Below are 13977 nucleotides of genomic sequence, written 5' to 3'. Positions count from 1 at the left end.
AAAAATCTGCTTGCCAACTTTTAACTCAAAGTAAGAGGTGTTATTATTACCAAAGGAGTGCTTTTCAGTACTCACTTTGAGATCTACTTTTCAAAAGGGTAGAGGGAGGGAAATAATACCGAATTTCTGAGAATATTTATGAGAATGGGGATCATTGCTTTTGAAAGCCACTGCTTTTGAAATATGTTCCTCCATAATGAAAGTGTTCTCTTACCCAATAATTATAAAGCAGTTTCTACTCATGTAATAGTGGCTCAGAAGTGACCTGCTTAACTAGCAGTCATGGACCCAGAGACCATCCATGTACCCCAAAGTAATGACTGTTGAGTTATTTCTGTGAATCTCTTGGAACTGAATGTTGGGAGTGGAATACCTTGGGTATAAGAATAGATTATGCTGTTTAGAAAATATATAATGTAGATTTTTATAGAATAAAATTCTGTAAAGGCAATATATGGGTCAAAATAGACAATAGATTAGATGAAATAATAGATTAGACTAAATATACTATTTTGGAGAAAGTTTCTCTATAAATTTAATAAGTGAGCTGCTTAATAACAACAGTATTATATTTACATTCAATGAAATTCAAAATTAAAGTCATGATAGAAATTCAGACTCTTACATAAATGGTGCTCTGTGACCTGGAAAACAAATTTACAGTTACCAAAGGAGAAAGGGGTGGGGGAGGAATAAATAAGGAGTTTGAGATTAGCAGATACAAATTATTATATATAAAATCAATAAACAATGTTCTACTGTATAGAACAGGGAACTACATTCAATATCCTATTATATACTACAGTGGAAAAGAATATATGTGTATATATGCACATAACTGAATTACTTTGCTATACACCAAAAACTAACACAACATTGTAAATCAACTATAGTTCGATTTAAAAAGAGTGGTGCTCTGTGGCTGAGCACCCAAGAAACAGTTATGGTCTAGCTCACCTTTCTGGTTTGTGAATGATGATACCTTCATATTTACCTTCACTGTCTCTTCTTGCCAAAATGAAACTCACTATTTGGGAAACTACCGTTTACAACCATTTAATACTACTATCATGGAGAAGGAAATGGCAACCCACTCCAGTATTCTTGCCTGGAGAATCCCAAGGACAGAGGAGACTGGTGGGCTGCCATCTATGGGGTCGCACAGAGTCAGACACAACTAAAGCAACTTAGCAGCAGCAGCAATACTACTATCTGCAAGTTATAAACATGGAAGTCTAACCTATGTGCAATAAACTATCCCAGGAAGGCCTTGGTAAAACATATTTGGTAATCCTTTGACAATAGCAGGACTCTAGGTATTAACCATCTTAAGGCCATGCTGTATAATACTTTGTCTTCTTTCTGAGTCCAATGAGAGCTTTGGTGAACTAAGGCAAAGCTAGAGTTATGATCTAACTCCATGTAAATGGCAGAACTTTTGGTTTTTTCTCAAATGACAAGCAAACAAAAACCATTTCTAAACTGCTTATTTGATGCTAAGAACTTCAGAATTCTCAGTAGTCAATATGAAAAAATGTAGAAATGGTATGTCATCTTGGATTCTGTATTTTTACTACCTTGATTAATAGACACATGTTTTCCAGTATTAACAAATCCAGTGTATTCTAAATCATTGGTAGCAGCATTTCAAAAATCTTAAAAAAAAATGAATTTTAGTGTAAAAATTATATTTTAAGGAGGAATAGTCAGGGAAGAGTGATGCAAAATCCCATGAGCAATGGGACACCAGGAATTCTAAGCAGTTAGCTGTAAATCACTGTTTTAGATGTCAGACAGGGAATGCATGCTTTGAAAGTAAAGTGCTTTTATGCACAGTTTCCAAATAACAACAGTTTAAGACGTAGATATAACCATCCACTTTAGAAAAAAGATAGTCATTTGAAATTAACATTCCCTAAAACAGAAAATCAACAGAATGTTGTTAAATAAAAGGTAATGTTAATATTCTTCAGGGAGAAAAATAAACATCACAAGTGGCAACTCATCCCACTCTCTCATCATTCATATCTGAGTTCATATAGACATGTTGGTTTGCACATCTTTACTAAACTAACACCACATACTTAAATATGAATATCCACGTTTCTTCTTCTCTTTACAGTTGTCTTCTTTCTCTATAAATTTGTTTCATACAAAGAAAGGCTTATAACTTTGTTTTTAAATCTTCTTGCAAGTCATATTTTCCATTATCTATGATGGTTTGGTAAATATCACTGATGGACTGAAAATAAAGAATGACTAGTTTCAAGGGAAAAACAACATCTAGAAGCAGAGCATAGAAAGTTAATCAAGAGTATAAAATGCAAAACTGAGATTTAAGCATAGTTATAATAGTTGATTATGTAAGAAACATGAAGAATATAGATGTTTCTACTATTTCCTCTATGCATAGATCATACACTTTATCATGTCTGTTTGAAATACAACTGAAATTAGATATGAACACCTTGGAGAGAAAAAGTTATTAAACCCCTCCCAGTAAAATTTAAAATTAAAGACATCGAAGCAACCTAAATTGCTTATCCATTCATTAATGGATGAATGGATAAAGAAGATGTGGTATATATACACAATGGAATATTACTCAGCCATAAAAAAGAATGAAGTAATGCCACTTGCAGCAACATGGATGGACTTAGAGACTGTCATACTGAGTAGAGAAAGTTACACAGAGAAAGACACACATCATATGACATCGCTATATGTGAAATTTTTTTTTAAATGGTACAATGAACTTATTTACAAAACAGAAGCAGAGTCACAGATGTAGAAAACAAACTTATGGTTATCAGTGGGAGATAAGGGGAGGGATAAACTGGGAGATTGGGATTGACATGTATACGGTGTGTGTATGTACACAGTCATGTCTGACTCTTTGCAACCCCATGGACTGCAGCCTGCCTGGCTCCTCTGTTCATGGAATTTTCCAGGCAAGAATATTGGAGTGGGTTGCCATTTTCTACTCCAGACATAGACACACTACTATATATAAAATAGATAACTGAAAAGGACCTACTGTATAGCACACGGAAACTCTACTCATTACTCTGTAATGACCTACATGGGGAAAGAATCTAAAAAGGGCGGATATATGTATAACAGATTCACTTTGCTGTTTACCTAAAACTAACACAACACTATAAACCAGTTATTCTAAAATAAAATTAATTTTGAAAAAAAATATTTAAGGGGAAGTCAAAACATTGAGATTGTTTCATCTTTTAGAAGAAAAAGAAGGTTAAGATAGTGAGCTGAGACTAGTTTTTTTTTTTTTAAGCAAGTTATGGGAAGTAAGAAATAAGACTTTCTTTTCTTCACTGAGGCCGCATAGTGATGAAATAGGCTTACACTGCAACAGAACATGTTTAGGTTTGAAAATGAGGTAGACTCTTGATAGTGAGGCTTCTAAACACTGAAAGAGAAGTTCTGGGTTTGTCTTCTTGAAAGTGCTTAAACCTAAACAGGATAAACTCTCATCTTTATGGAATATTCTAAACATGTAAAGAAGGGAAGGAGCGCCTTTTCTAGGTGATTCTCATGATTCAGGACTTTCTTTTTCTCTCTCTTTTTAAAATCACTATTACTCAGAAACAAACACTGCTAAAAAGGCACCAGCACTACTAAATGTCCTTGGCCAAAGGACAGAAAAAGGACACTTCTGAAAGCAACAGAAGTGCCCCCAATGTCTTAGTGGAGAATTCTCAGGAATCTCCCTGTGCTACCCTTTGTTTCATATGATCACAAATATAACCATCACACTATGTTGCCATTATTGCCTATAATAATTGATTTACTATGAACTTGGAATTGTGGGTACAGCTGCTGAAACAACTACTTGTGAACAAAGAGATTAGAACTTATTGTTCGGTGTTCTGTAAAGAGGTACAGTAGACTTTTAGTGGAAAAGTTAGCACATTTCACTCTCTGCTTTTTGCTCTCAGTATTCAAAGTCAGACTCATTTCTATTAAATCATTCCCTTCCTGTGACACTAAGTATTTCTGATTCATCTCCAGAAATATGAAACCAATGTGTGTTGCTGGTATTTGCTTAAGAAATAAGGGAAGAAGTCCAGAGTATACAAGGAGGAAAAAAAATATATCCCCAATTTAAAAGAAAAAATAACATATAGCCTACCTCTTCCTACCTGCCACGTTCTCTTCGAGGAACTAGAGATGCATGGATAAATGTGCCCATTGCTAAAGAGTGAAGACAGACAGGAATGAGAAGCAGACATAGAAATAGAGACCTAGGGTGTGAAGAGATGGGAGTTGGTTAGAAGGAAGGTGAAAAGTACTGTGTAGATATGCCCAGGACATTTCTGTTCTATGCCTATGATCTTGGTATAATTATCGATAGAGTCCTTTTACCCTCAAAAAGTGGCCTTGTTTGGACAGTAAACTCTATGGTCACCCTATGAATAGCTGTAGCTGTCAAGTCTGCCTGAGGTGGTTTAGAAAGATCTTTCCCAGGATAGGACAGAAAATCAAAGAGATTAAGAATGCTTTGCCATTTGTGTTATCTATATCCAAAAAGAAATTATAAAACTGGGTAGACTGACTGCCTTTCATTTCTCCCAGGGTTGACAGAGGGCTAGAAAAGGTATTTAAGTTCTGTGTGGTGAGGGAAGAGGGACAAGGCAAAAAGATGATCTAAATCCCCTTGTTTGTATATGAAATGCACAAGAGTTGTCATTAAATGAACCATTAAATTACGAATTCCCAGAAGCTTTCAGGATTGGAGGACACGGTAAAAAAAAATAACTAGAAGCCATGATGGGGAATTTTAGAAAGACATGTTAAGATATAATAAAAGGAAGAACATGTTGTACAAACAGAAGTCCTAGAGCAGGATTGGGTTGCCCGTGAGGTTAAGCGCACCGTGTCCCTGGTGGTGTGCAACAGGGACTGAATGGCCCCAGCAAGCAAACTCAGGCACCAGGTCAAGACGCAGACCACAGGACTTTAGGGTCCTTTACACATTGCCCTGAGATTTTATGATTCTGCATGATGCATGGTGTCTTTTTGAGTAACTTTTAAGTAAGAATCTTGTGCTTGGGGAAGTATAAATACCAGGAAACTAAAAGTTTGTGTAAGCTAAAACTTCTTATGATCCAGTCTAAACACACACTAAAAACGGACCAAGGAAAGCCACTGCAGATCTCACTGAGCTCATTCTTTGCTACTCGTGCAAGGTAAGCAGCTGTTAATTAGAGGTGTAATACTCAGAAGACATGCCTCACTCAGGCCTCCACCTCTCGGACTCATTTTGAGATAGAACAGCTGCAGTCTTGCTAACCAGTTTGATTTGCATAGCTCTGAGTTACATAGGGAAAACCTGTGGCAAAGCTATCATTAAAGAGAAACAAAGCAGAAGACTGAACAAAGGCTACATTCTGTGCAAAGTTGGAAGTTTAGACTGTTTCAGTAATCCTTGTCATGGTAAGAAAGATGTCCGCCCCTCCCCCACACCTAAAAACAAAAGCAGACAAGTGACAAAAGAAGTCTCCCTGAAGGTAACTTAGGAGCAAAGAGTAGGGTGAACTAGAGGCTATGCGTATGAAGAGAGAGAAAGAAGTTGGCATGGACACAGGGAGATGCAGCCAAACACCACCGCACTCATGGCACAAAGATACGATTAGGTTAGAATCCCTTCCACCTCTTCCACAGTGCATTTCAGCCGGACTAGTTCAGGTCCAGGCAAAAGAAACGACATCTTGATGAAGCTCAGCTTTCCCAGAGGCCTAACAAGGATTGCAACACAGTTAAAGTCAGAATAATCTCACCAGGCCTTTTCTATAAAATTCTTGAATATCTACATTTTAAGATGAAAATGTTTTCCAGTAAACTAGGGAGAAATGTCTTCTGCAGGCAGTGGAAGTGACTTTAGTTCCTTAGTGGTTAAGAGTATCAGGGCTTTGGATGAAGGGAAAATAGCGTCACACCTTTGCTACTTACAGATTTATGGTGAAGTATTTGAATTTCTCTAAAGTTTTAGTTTCCACAGTAAAAAGAAATTGATAATACACACACCACAGAGCCATTGTAAAGATGATATTAGACATGTAAATTGTGTTATGCTTGTAGTGTCTGGGAAATGATTATTAACAATAAAATTTTTATTCAGCAAGGACAATTATCCATTTCTGTAACATTCTTTAGTCATGCATACCAAGCTCTGCCTCATGTTTCATCATCACTTTCTGGCTGGTTCTTAACACTCTAGCTCTGTTCCAGCTTTGACTTGCTTCCCTAGATATTGTAAGTGTCTGCCTTCTCGCTTCAGAACTTCATGCTTCCATGTTCTTCAAGAGGTATACCTAGAATCATTTAGAAATTCAGTGCCAATAATGGACAAAATTTGAAATCATTAGGAGAAATACATGGCTTTTAGGAAATACTGTTCTTGAGTTCTGAGGGCATTCTTCATGTATTATGACATTGACCATGAGATCATTCATGGCAGGTAAACAAAGAATGAAAGTGAAGTCGCTCAGTCATGTCCAACTCTTTGCAACCCCATGGACTGTAGTCTACCAGTCTTCTCAGTCCATGGGATTTTCCAGGCAAGAGTACTGGACTGGGTTGCCATTTCCTTCTCCAGGGGATCTTCCTGACCCAGGGATTGAACTCGGGTCTCCTGCATTGTAGGCAGACACTTTACCCTCTGAGCCACCAGGGATATTATTTTGTACCCTCCTCCTAGGAGGTTAAAATAACTTACTAAAAGTCACTCAGCAATCTCAGATGAAGAATCTAAGGAGACAGTCTTGAATTCTTGACCCAAAATCTGCCCTTTGCTATGCAAAAGTCATCATTGGTAGGATGATCCCAAGTATTAATTTTAGATTATGATATTACCTTTTGCCAAACACTTAAAACGTTTCCTGGATTTGGATAGGGCCTCCGGTTACCCTCAGAACTTGGGGAGAAGGCCATGTAAGTTCTCTTCTCAAAAGTTAAAGCAGTCCTTGTCACCAAGACTATCATATGTTAGATCACATGTCAGCGTCTGTGACACAGTCAGGCCTTGGCTTCTCAGGATCTACTCATTACAAGTGAGTTTATGGGCCTTGCAGCATATGGCCTTGATATATGATCTTAGAGCAAAAGAGCAAGGTATTTCAAGCTGGCCACAATTTTATTGACTCTTACAGGCTTGCTTTGTAGTCATTCCAATAAACTAGATGAGAAATTTCTGATGCTCCAAGCTATCCAGTCCCCAGGACTCCATTTCATGATTCAGAGTCCAACTAAACAACTCAAGAGTGCTTTTGTGTGACACTGTGACCACAGGGATAAATAATTGCTTAGTAATTCTCTTTGAGGCAGAAAATTCTAAACATGGAGAAACCATTTCCCCTTAATGGGAGCCAGAAATCCTGTAAGTGCTTGAAATGGCATTCACAAGTCTGAATGGTAAACAGATAAAAACAGGAGCGCACCAGTTGCACAAATGACTTGCTTGTCACAAACTTGTCATTGCAGTAATCTAACATTTCTTTCACAGAGCCCGATGGAAAGTATGGAACAAACAGGCCCTGCTGACGTTTTGGCTCTGCTAAGCCTTCCTCCAAGCTAAAGCATCTGCAGCATCTTCCTGTTCTAGACCCTTTATCTGCTGAAGTTAGCTGATACTGTGCATGTCAAAGAAATGTTTGACTATTGCATTAACAAGTTGATGACAAGCAAGTTATTCCTGCAACTGAAATGCTTCTGCTTTTAGCAGGCTGCCATTTTGACCTTCATCTTATTATACAGAAGAACCAGAACAGAGCAGAGCCCTGGGAACATTCAGTATTCCAGTATCATTGCCCTAGACTTGAGACCACTGTCTAGGGCTTAGGTGTAGTGGTATAGCGAACATATCTGGCAGTTCCATCAAGTTTATATATGGGATTTTCTGGTAAAACATAAATGGTATAAACACATTGGACTGTCCCAAGATTTCCTATTACTAAAACAAAGTGAGCCACACAGAAATTCATTTCCTCCTCACCCCCTCCACCCCAAACACACACATGCTCATACACGGGCCTGTATATAAAATGTTAATACAAAAGTCCCTTCTTATCCTCAGTTCCACCTTCCCCAGTTTCGGTTTCAGTTAGCCACAGCCATCTGCAGTCTGAAAGCATTAAATGGAAAATTTCAGAAATAAACAGTTCATTAGTTTCAAATTGTACACTGTTCTGAGTAGCATGATGAAATCTCCTGCCATTCCACCTGGGATGTGAATCATCCCTTTGTCCAGAGCACCCCACCAGTTACTCACTTAGTAGGCAGCTCAGTTATGAGATCGACCGAGACAGTACTCCGGTTCTTGTGTTGAAGTCACCCTATTTTACTTAATAATGGCCCCAATGCATAAAAGCGGTAATGCTGGCAAATCAATTATGCCAAAGAAAAGCTGTAAAGTGTTTCTTTTTGTTGAAACGGTGAAAGTTCTCAACTTACTCAGGAAAAAAAGTCGTATGCTGAGGTTACGAAGATCTATGGTAGGAATGAATCTCTCTCAGCGAAATTGTGAAGAAGGAAAAAGAAATTCACGCTAGTTCTGCTGTCGCACCTCAGACTGTAATTGCTGAGGCCACAGCGCACGATGATGCTTAGTGAAGGCGGAAACGTCATTTGATTTGTACAGAAAGATATTTTGAGACAGAGAGATCACATTCACGTAACTTTTATTATGGTATATTGTTATACTGTTTCCATTTTATTATTGGGTGGTGTTAATCTCTTACTGTGCCTGATTTATAAATTACACTTTATCATAGGTATGTATGTACAGCAAAAGCTATCGTGGATATGAGGTTTGGCAGGATCAGTGGTTTCAGGCATCCACTGGGGCTCTTAGAACCTAGCCCCCTTGGATAAGAAGGGGGTACTGTAGCTGAAAGAGTTAATGAAAATTATAACCAGTTTTACACAGTTTTTGCCCGTTCTTGGATTTCCTCCTATCAGTAAGCTCTCCTCACCTGCTTCTCAAGTAGCATAACATCTGAACCAGTCTAAGCCTAATCAGAGCCACACCCTTATCCCCTAGAAAAAGAGCTGTGTCCTTCAGCCTCCTCACAGAAACCTGGGGCAGCCCTTTCTAAAACACCACCGGTTCATCTCCAACTTCAGCAGCCAGTAGGGAGTGCTCACACACTATGCAACTTCAGACTCTTGCCTTTCTGTTTGAGAGGCCCTCCCCTGGCAGGTGGACCCACACTTGGTGTTCCCTGAGTGTGTCTGGTGGGTCCCAGGCTTAGCAGCATGCAGCCAGAGCTGGAGCCTTAAACAGGAGCCTGGCCTGTTGCCCCCAAGCATTCTGCCTCTGCTGGTGCCTTAGGTGGATCAGCACTTGGAGCAATAGCGCTTTCGCCCCAAAGACTTAGGCCTTTTCATAAAGTGGAGCTTCCATTGTTCATCAAGGTGTCAGTCACCCTCATTCTTTCATACCTCTCTGTAAGGGTTAAGGGCAGTTGCTTGTGTCTTACCTGGTTTAAATGTTGACAGAAAACGCTGCATTCTCAGATTTTTTTTTTCCGGTTGATGCCCCAGATGCTTTCATTTTGAAAAGTCTTGTGTAAAAATGATGATCATTGTTCAGCCACGAGAACTCAAATTTCTTGCCAAAGTAGTAATGGGGCTTAATTTTCTTTTAGATTTGGCAAACTGATCACAATCCTGTCTCCCAGATGAAATGTTTAATTCCCATCCTAGGTATCTCAGACTGTAATCTATACCTCAGCCTCGTTACCTCAGAAGGCAGGTGGGAAAGGTGTGAAGAGTTAAGTATTGCCCCAGGAAAAGGAAGTGAACGTAGTTTGAAGTGGCAGTTACATCTTCTGTCACAGAAAACATGTAAACAAACCATTGAATTTTAAAAGAAATTTTAGTGACTTTTCTCTTCCTTCTTAAAGTTCCTAATATGATTTCTGTAATGATTTTCTGTTTTCTTCATAGAACTTAAATGGCAAAGAAATGATATGCTATTTTTGATTCAGGAAAAAATAAAGATCTTTTTATATGGGAACTCTCTTTTTAAATATACGTTAGGGAATAGATAATGGTAACAAAAAAAAAAATGTTCTCTCTTCCTGTTCAGAGAGATAGATGATTAGTATATGTGCTTTTAATATATATTTACTTACTTATCTGGTTGTTTGTTTATTTTAAGAAAGCAAGAAAGGAAGGAAGAAAACAAAAGCTCTTGTGCTGGAGTGATTTCCTTGGATTCATAGAATGGTGGGACTGGAAACGAGCTTGACGATAGGGCTGTGCCTCTGTGTCACGTGTCCACTTCACAGATATGGACGCTGAGACCAGACCTGTTTTATAACAGGAACAAAGGTACACACAACAGGACTGTGGCAGAGTCAGACCTAAATCGTGGTCTGACCTACAATCCAGCCAATATTCTCTCAGAAATTACATAATTTTTAAAAAACTTTTTCTTTTAAACAAAGAATGATTTACATTGGCGTGCTTAAATCTAACAGGATGTTTGCTTTCGGAAAAACTGTCTGTAAATTAGCTAAGCTAATTCAGGAATGTACAGTTGAACAGTTTTGAGACATTTCTTACCAAGCTATGTTTTATCTGAGTTGTATAAGGAACCATTATAATTTCAATTATTTCTTTTCTCTTATAAGATTTCATAGAAACACTTTTCCTTTCCCATTTTGGCACCTGAAAACATGAATTTTTAAATGAATCTGTTTCTTTTATAAGTATTCATTTAAGTAGGTCATATTCTAGAATTCTTTGAGGTAAAAAATCTTATCAGATTAAAAGAAATCTGTTTTTTATTCCCATTTTTAGCCACATACGAGTCGGTCCTTGTAATCGTCGGTTTCAACAAAACATTAAGTTAAAACATCAATGTTTTTGTTTGTTTTGGTTCTTTACGTTTAACACAATGGGAAAAAAAATGCATTTACCTTTTTGCAGCTATAATAATTATATACTCCATTTTTCATTTATGCAAAACTTATTTTTGAGGGTTTCCTTTTTGTTTCATTTCTCTATTTTTGCATTTTCCAAACATCTGTACCGTGGCTGGTGGCGAGAGTAGCAGTGGCTGGCACTTTTCCTCCGCGCTTTGAGACAAAGAGAATTGGCTGGAATAAAACCTTGCTTTCCATATGGTTAACTTGAAATACAGCACTGAAAAGGTATTGTCTCTTTTTCTTTTCTGAAACCAGAGGTGAAGCCCAGAAACAAATAGCAATATTAATGCCAAACCACCTGTTGATTCACATCAGAAAATCCTTGGCAATCCCCCACTTCATGTTTGAAACACCTAAATGGATGACTGATCTTCATGCGTTGGTAGCATTGTATTCCTGGAGAATCCCAGGGATGGGGAAGCCTGGTGGGCTGCCGTCTATGGGGTCACGCAGAGTCGGACACGACTGAAGCAACTTAGCAGCAGCAGCATTGTATTAATACATGATGCTGGTCATTCACTTAAGAAAGCCTGGATTCTACACATAGTCAAAGAGTGAATTGAAAGTTTTGCTTTGATTCAACTAAATGATCACTTTGTAAGTACACTTGGCTGTGAAGTGTTTATTGATTCCTGGAACAGTTGGCCCTAGTGTCATGGACAGTGAAGAGGAAAAGATGACACTGGTGTTTTCTTCTACCTTGATTAATTCTAGTTAGGAAAAGCAGTAGTCTGTCCTGTCATTTTTAATGTAAAATGTTTCAAACATATAAAAGTATGAATTATAATGTGAACATACAAGAATCCGGCACCCAAGTTAAACAAACCTCAATGTGGAAAATTTATTTCCAAACCTGTTTTTATCGTGTATTATTCTAAGTTACGTACAGTGAAGTACACAGATTAATTGTATAGCTTGATGAGATTTTATGTGAGTATACATGCATGCAACAATATTCAATCCAACATGCAAAACATCCACAATACCTAGGAGAATCCCTCATGCCCCCTTACAGGCTATATCCTCCAAAACTTTAACACAAGATTAAACACAGCACAACTCTTCTGATTTCTATCATCATGAATTAGTTTTACATAAACCATACATTATGGGTTATATAAAATGAACTTTACTGTATGTGTCACTAAAATCTGAGTCTCTAATTGTTAAACATTATTTCTGGTATTTCCCATTTGCCACCAAAATTGTACTTAACATTTTTGTACATGTTTGGAAGCAAAGGAGGAAATGCTTAACTATAAGAAAAAAAAAATATTTTTAAATTTTATTAAATAACTTCTTATTTTTTAAAGTTTAATAACTTTACTAAGAATTATGCAATTTTTCTTTTTCAAGTGATAGTATCGATTTATATTCTCATTAGCAGTCTATGAGACCTTCTCCATATGCTTCACAACATTTGGAATGACCAAGGTTCTTACATTTTTGTCAGACTGAGGGGATTGAATAATATATCATTGAAAATGTTTTTCACTTATAAACCACTGGGATTTCCTCATGCGTGTTCATGTGTGTTGCCGGTTTATATCTTCACCTATGTTCTGATTGAGTTATTTGTTTGGCTACTGTTATGGACAGCTTTTGGTTTTGGTTTTGTAGTTGTTGTAATACTCTGGATTCTCATCTTTTGAGCAATATAGATTGCAAATATCCTTTCCCAGTTTTTAGTTTTCTCTTTTAACTGTATATAGTGGCATTTATTTTTAAACCTTCTGATTTTAATGCAGTTAAGTTTATTGATGTTTTCCTTTATGGTTTGTCCTCTTGCTGCTGCTGCTCCTGCGTCGTTTCAGTCGTGTCCGACTCATTTTAAAAACCCTTCAATATGACAAGATCCTTAAGAAACCTTCCTATATTTTCTTCTAACAGTTTTAAAGTTTTTTCTTTTACATTTAGATCTCTAATCTTCTTGGCATTTGTTTTTGTGTATGGTATCTTACATGCATCCTGTTTTATTTTTTTTTTCCTTGTGGGTAACACAGTCATCCCAGCACCATTTAACAAATTAGTCATCCTTACTCACTAATTTGTAATGCCTCTTTCACCTACATCAAATCTGTTTTTAGTATCTTTATTTCATCCAGTGGACTATTTCTCTATTCTTGTGCTAACACCAAAGTGCCTTAATTACCATTGCTTTATAATATTCTTATTATTTGGTAAGGTAAATCTCTCTACATTGTTCTTCCTTAAAATTCTTTTTGCTCCTCTTGGCCTTCTGCTATTCAATGTAAATTTTAGGGTTGTTTAGTCAAGTTTAGCAAAAGCCCTGTTGAATTTTATTTGTATTTACATTAACTTTAGATAGTAATCTGGAGGAGAATGGATATTCTTATGACACTGTGTCTTTTTAACATTGAGAGCTGTACTTGATGAGTTCTTCCTTCCAGTTCTATAATAATGTTTTATAATTTTCACCATAAAAGTCTTGCTTGATCTTATTTGTTAGAATTCCTCTCATATGACTTAATTTTCATGATATTATGTATAAAATCTGTTTTCCACTTTATTGCTTATTTGTTATTATTGGTGTATACTCAACAGCTTTGCTGAATTCTCTTACTAGTTCCACTGGCTAAACTGAAATTCTCCTAGGTTTTCTACATGGACATGTGTATCATTAGCAAATAATTCCAATATATCTCTTAATTTTCAATTCCAATTTATCAATTAATTTTCAATTCAATTTATTTTTCCTGTCATATTGCATTACTGAGACCTCTATATACTACTACTACTACTAAGTCGCTTCAGTCATGTCCGACTCTGTGCGACCCCATAGACAGCAGCCCACCAGGCTCCCCTGTCCCTTGGATTCTCCAGGCAAGAACACTGGAGTGGGGTGCCATTTCCTTCTCCAGAGATCTCTATATAGTGTGGAGTAAAAGCCATGACATTAGGAATGTTCTGTTTCATTCTTTAATGGAAATGTTCTGGAAATGTGATATTTGCTTGGGATTTTGATAAATCAAAATTATTATTGAAAAGTTCCCATCAG

At 37.1% G+C, this 13977-nt stretch overlaps 1 protein-coding gene across 26 annotated transcripts in view; it reads left to right on the top strand.

Moving 5' to 3' along the window:
* ZBTB20 (zinc finger and BTB domain containing 20) overlaps window positions 1–13977 on the top strand; it is an 869429-nt gene that overhangs the window by 574933 nt on the left and 280519 nt on the right. For 3 of the 26 annotated variants that reach the window (XM_055568240.1, XM_055568243.1, XM_055568259.1), the window contains one exon: window positions 11084–11183. The exons of the other annotated variants lie outside the window; for them this stretch is intronic. The gene's annotated coding sequence lies outside the window, so the exon portion shown is untranslated. The remainder of the gene's footprint in view (window positions 1–11083; window positions 11184–13977) is intronic. 26 annotated transcript variants of the gene reach the window in all.

The sequence above is a fragment of the Bubalus kerabau genome, chromosome 2 (genome assembly GCF_029407905.1).
Source record: "Bubalus kerabau isolate K-KA32 ecotype Philippines breed swamp buffalo chromosome 2, PCC_UOA_SB_1v2, whole genome shotgun sequence".
In the NCBI taxonomy this organism is placed as follows: domain Eukaryota; kingdom Metazoa; phylum Chordata; class Mammalia; order Artiodactyla; family Bovidae; genus Bubalus; species Bubalus kerabau.
This window is presented reverse-complemented; position numbering and strand designations above follow the sequence as displayed.